Raw genomic sequence first — 5,269 nt, forward strand, 5'->3', positions numbered from 1 at the left:
CCTCTCCGCCCTGCCTCTTCTGCAGCTCCAGACTCTAGGCCATCCTCCACCTGAAGAGAATACAAGGGTGTCTCACAGCTCTTACGAGATGAGGCTTCCTAGGCACGTAGCCTAGCTCGCTCGTGCCGGAGCTGGGGGCAGGAGCACGGGGCAAGTGGGGCCAGGGGAGGCTGAGGGGGAGCTCTGGTGAGCTGGGGAGTCGGCTATCTTCTGCACCCTGGGCAGGGGGAAAATGTCATCATCCTCCTCCTCCTTTCCCTCTTCCCTTCTATCAGCTCCCGGGTAACTCCTGGGGCTGCCCTCACCCGCTCGCCTTTAGCATACCAGAAGCCTGCCTCGGCAGGTCGTTTGAAGCTTCCCATCCCACCAGCCCCAGTAGTGCAGGCACACAAGGAGACACCCCGGCACCCACCAAAGGGGCTCGCTCACCTCGCCGGCAGCCCTAGGCCTCACCCGACACAGGGAATCGTGTCCGACACACCACCACGCTGCAGCAGGAGCGGAGGAGGCCTTTCCTTACCAGGAAGCAGCAACGAGCACGGCGGCATCACCTCGCAGGCACCGCAGCATCGCAGGGCTGTCACCTGCGGAGAGAGCAATGCGGATCACAGGGACGCCACCGCGCGTGCGCGGCTCCCGGGCTCAGTACCCAACTCTGGTCGCTGGGCAGCAGCATTATCTGAATTACTCTTCTCGATTAATACCATCCAGAAACCGTAACTTGGCTGCATCCACAGAGCTTCTATTCCTCTGCACCTTTCCCCCTCGCAGCCCCGGCAGCACCGTTCATTGCCTCTGCACCAAACAGCAAAGCGTCTCGAGCATTTCAGTCCTTTCCTCTCGACTGCTTAAAAAAATCTGGTGCTTGCTACTGTCCATGCCACTGCCCGCCCCCCCCATGCCCGAGGGAGGAGAAGCAGCACAGCAAACCTGGGGAACAAGGTTGGGTCCCCCACCCCCGCAGAATAAGCCCCAGGAACTGCTTGTAGGCATGTGGCATCAGGGTTGTGATAGGGTTTTGTTTTGGTTTTCTTTTTTTTCCCCTGCCTTCTTTACATAATGTAATAATTGGGGTTGCTTTTCCAAACTACTGAGTTCTGTGGGGACTTTTTGTGCTTTTACCCTACAAAAAATGGTCATTTTCACTTTCGGTTTTGTGCATGAGAATGGTTGGTGGGTGCTTTTAGGTGGTTGTTCCTTCCCCACCACCACCCTTTTTTTCCCTTTCCAGCTGCACAAATCCAGCTGAGTTGGCTTTCCCAGAAGCCCCAAGTTGTTTTCTTTCCACCAGAATTCTTCCTGTATTTTCACCCCCCATTGCAGACCCAGAGTCAGGGGGTTTGAGGTATTTTTGTGCCCAGGCAGCAGCTCCCAGGCTGCATAAGCAGCCCCACAGGGGGAAGTCCCCGTTTGAGGGAATCGGCCCCAAATTGGGATGGGAAAGTGAAGACAAGGGAAAAAAAAATCCTGAATAACCTGAAAAAGAACACCTACTCCAGCCCACCAAGCACCCGTCACCTTGCCTGACTCACCTCCAGGGCCCAGATCACGCTCGGCTCATCGCTTAGTGCCCTCAGATCACAAAAAAAAAAAAAAAGAGTAAAACCCATAATGGAGCCCTATAGCCATCAGTCACATCTTCCCTCCAGTACTACACACAGACTCACCTTCTTACAGCGCTCCCCTGGGCTCTCCTCCGTTGCCCTGCACGACTCATCCATCTGCACCTGGAAAAACAGTGTTACTGAACAAGTCACCTGGAGGCACAGCAACAGCTTAACCATTCCACAGCTCTTGCGCCCCCGTAGGAATACCATCTAGAGCCCAACTACAGCCTGCCGTTAAAGGAAATGCGTTAAATCAAACGTTAAGCCCTCGCACGTACAAGCCGGAACAGCAAACCCACGGCACGCTCGCGCACCCAGGGCGCAGCCCGACGGAGGTCCACGGGCACCTCGCCGGTCTGATGCGGAGCCGCCCAGCATCCCTGCGAGCACAGCTGCAGGCGCAACAGCAGTTTCACCTACACCCATCTCAGCGCGCAGCGCTTCTGAAGCTTTAAGCTGAAAGCCCTACCTTGACCCTTGGCCACACTAGAAGCGAGCCGTGGCTAGGACTCCACAGAAACACAGCAACACAAATTGCACACCCACAGCGGCGACAGCCTTGCAGCTATTTAGACCAGGAACAACAGAGAAAAGTAAAACAGCTTCATCACCCGCACAGGAAAAGCAGCAGACGGAGACAAAGGGTCAGCATTCACAGCCCTTACAGAACACAGGCGTTCTCTCTCCTTCCACTCCTAAACCCATCCCCACTTAGGTCTAAATATCGCAGCCCTGCTGGGGCAATATCGAGAGCGGGGAACAAGAGCCCTGCCGCCGGCCGTTTGTGCGGCAGGACACAAAAACAGAGGGACATGTTTTGCCACACACAACCCTGAATCTCCTGAAAATTTATGTTTACCAAAAATAGCCATTTGGAACATATTCCCAAAAACATTCGGCAATGAAACGCTTACGTGCTTGACACCCGCACATTTTTGGGGAACTTGCTATTTGCTTCCTGGTTTTGCTGGTCTTCCCTCAGAAGTTCTACCTGCAGCCAAGTTATTCCCACCCGCCCGACCGGTTCAAGCGTTCACCTTCCTGGTATTACCAGCACATTGACACAGGCGAGGAACTTAACTGCTCTTCTAAAACTATCCAAATGACAATCACAGCCCTGAAAGAGGAGTGGAAGAGAAGAAAAGGAGAGATCAGGCAGCAAAGATGCCCTGCAGGCTGCTGCCAGCCAACACTGCACTCTTTTGTTAAAGCCACCCCACCCCCCCAAACGCAAAAATAAACCCCATGACTTTGTGGAGTGCGGTTTTTTCTTCTTTTCAGCAGTCCTTCTGGAGCTCATCCCTGTCTCAGCATCTTGTCTTGTCAGAGCATGAAGATGCAGATGATCTGTATCCCGATGACATCTGCATGGGATGAATACATTTTCAGAAAACGCCCGACTGAGCCATTTGCCACAGTCACGAGACTCACGACATGACACACGAGGTGGGCCCAGAGTTTTAAGGCAAAAATACCTCCCCCGCCCCCCACCCGAGATCTTTCAGGCTCCAGACCTGCCATCTCCCCGCACCAAACCTCCCCGGCCAAAGGGTTTCAGGTGGCCCAAAACACAGTACACAGAAAATAAACGGGGAAAGCCCTACATTGTGCAAAAGCGAACGATGCCCGACCAGGGCTTCTCTGCGGGGCCCGGGCTGGGCACGGAGCCCCCCCCCGGCACGAGCACGGGCCCGGGGCCGGCACGGAGGAGCCAGCCCCCCCCCGGCACGAGCACGGGCCCGGCACGGAGGAGCCAGCCCCCCCCTCCCCCGCCCGGCCCCGGGCCCGGCACGGAGGAGCCAGCCCCCCCCTCCCCCGCCCGGCCCCGGGCCCGGCACGGAGGAGCCAGCCCCCCCCTCCCCCGCCCGGCCCCGGGCCCGGCACGGAGGAGCCAGCCCCCCCCTCCCCCGCCCGGCCCCGGGCCCGGCACGGAGGAGCCAGCCCCCCCCTCCCCCGCCCGGCCCCGGGCCCGGCACGGAGGAGCCAGCCCCCCCCTCCCCCGCCCGGCCCCGGGCCCGGCACGGAGGAGCCAGCCCCCCCCTCCCCCGCCCGGCCCCGGGCCCGGCACGGAGGAGCCAGCCCCCCCCTCCCCCGCCCGGCCCCGGGCCCGGCACGGAGGAGCCAGCCCCCCCCTCCCCCGCCCGGCCCCGGGCCCGGCACGGAGGAGCCAGCCCCCCCCTCCCCCGCCCGGCCCCGGGCCCGGCACGGAGGAGCCAGCCCCCCCCTCCCCCGCCCGGCCCCGGGCCCGGCACGGAGGAGCCAGCCCCCCCCTCCCCCGCCCGGCCCCGGGCCCGGCACGGAGGAGCCAGCCCCCCCCTCCCCCGCCCGGCCCCGGGCCCGGCGCGGAGGAGCCAGCCCCCCCCTCACCCGCCCGGCCCCGGGCCCGGCGCGGAGGAGCCAGCCCCCCCCTCACCCGCCCGGCCCCGGGCCCGGCGCGGAGGAGCCAGCCCCCCCCTCCCCCGCCCGGCCCCGGGGCCGGCACGGAGGAGCCAGCCCCCCCCTCCCCCGCCCGGCCCCGGGCCCGGCACGGAGGAGCCAGCCCCCCCCTCCCCCGCCCGGCCCCGGGCCCGGCACGGAGGAGCCAGCCCCCCCCTCCCCCGCCCGGCCCCGGGCCCGGCACGGAGGAGCCAGCCCCCCCCTCCCCCGCCCGGCCCCGGGCCCGGCACGGAGGAGCCAGCCCCCCCCTCACCCGCCCGGCCCCGGGCCCGGCACGGAGGAGCCAGCCCCCGCCTCCCCCGTCCGGCCCCGGGCCCGGCACGGAGGAGCCAGCCCCCCCCTCACCCGCCCGGCCCCGGGCCCGGCACGGAGGAGCCAGCCCCCCCCTCACCCGCCCGGCCCCGGGCCCGGCGCGACGGAGGCGTCCCCCGCCCCGCCCGGCCCCGGGCCCGGCGCGACGGAGCTCCTCCCGCCCGGCACCGAGCCCGGCCCAGGCCCGGCGCGACGGAGCCCCCCCCGCCCGGCCCAGGGTCGGGCCCGCACGGAGCCCCCCCCACCCCCGGCCCACAAGGAGCCCCCACCGCTGCCCGAACTCACCCACCAGCGCTCTCCGGCCCCCGGCTACGGCCGCGCTGCTCTCTCAGGCGGCTGCCGCAGACGAGGATCGGGAGCCGCCAGGCCTCCAGGAGTCCCGAGGGGATGCCGGCCACCGCAGGGGATGGCTGCCTGCGGCCGGACCGCCGCGGCGCTCCCCGCCCAGCTCCGAGCAGGCTCCGCCGGCCACGGGCTTCCCACGCCGGGCCGCAGAGGGGCCCCGGCACCGCAAAGAGACCCCTCGCGACCCGGCCGCCCCACGCACCTCTCCCGCCTCCGCTCCGCCGCGCACGCGCCACCGGAAGCCCGGGCCCCGCGGGGCGGCCCTTAGAGGGCGGCCGGAAGGACCGGCCCCCACCGGCCCCGCCCCCGCGCCGGACCGCCCCCGCGCCCAGCCGGTGAGCGCCAGCGCCCCCTGCTGGCCGGGCCGCGCTCAGCTCGCGAGGGCGCCGAGGGCCGGGCGGGGCGGGACGCGCCGGCTCGGGGCCGGCTCCTTTCGGGGCGAGCGGGCGAGCGAGAGACCCCTGCGGGCCCCGGTCACGGCCGGGCAGAGCCGCGCGCCCTCCGGGAGCGGCTGAACGGGGCTGCCGCTCGTGACACGTACCGAGCCGTCCGCGACGGGAGCGAGCAGA

The 5,269-nt window shown here is 66.4% G+C and overlaps 1 long non-coding RNA gene across 1 annotated transcript; it reads right to left on the minus strand.

Annotated features, from left to right (window-relative positions):
* Positions 1-347: 347 nt before the first annotated feature.
* Positions 348-4,901, minus strand: LOC135311406 (uncharacterized). The gene is made up of 3 exons (XR_010371050.1): positions 4,641-4,901; positions 1,668-1,727; positions 348-584 (listed from the first exon to the last, which is right to left on the minus strand). It is a non-coding gene; the product is annotated as an uncharacterized LOC135311406 (long non-coding RNA).
* Positions 4,902-5,269: the final 368 nt, after the last annotated feature.

Source organism: Phalacrocorax carbo, unplaced genomic scaffold (genome assembly GCF_963921805.1).
Source record: "Phalacrocorax carbo unplaced genomic scaffold, bPhaCar2.1 SCAFFOLD_69, whole genome shotgun sequence".
NCBI lineage: Eukaryota > Metazoa > Chordata > Aves > Suliformes > Phalacrocoracidae > Phalacrocorax > Phalacrocorax carbo.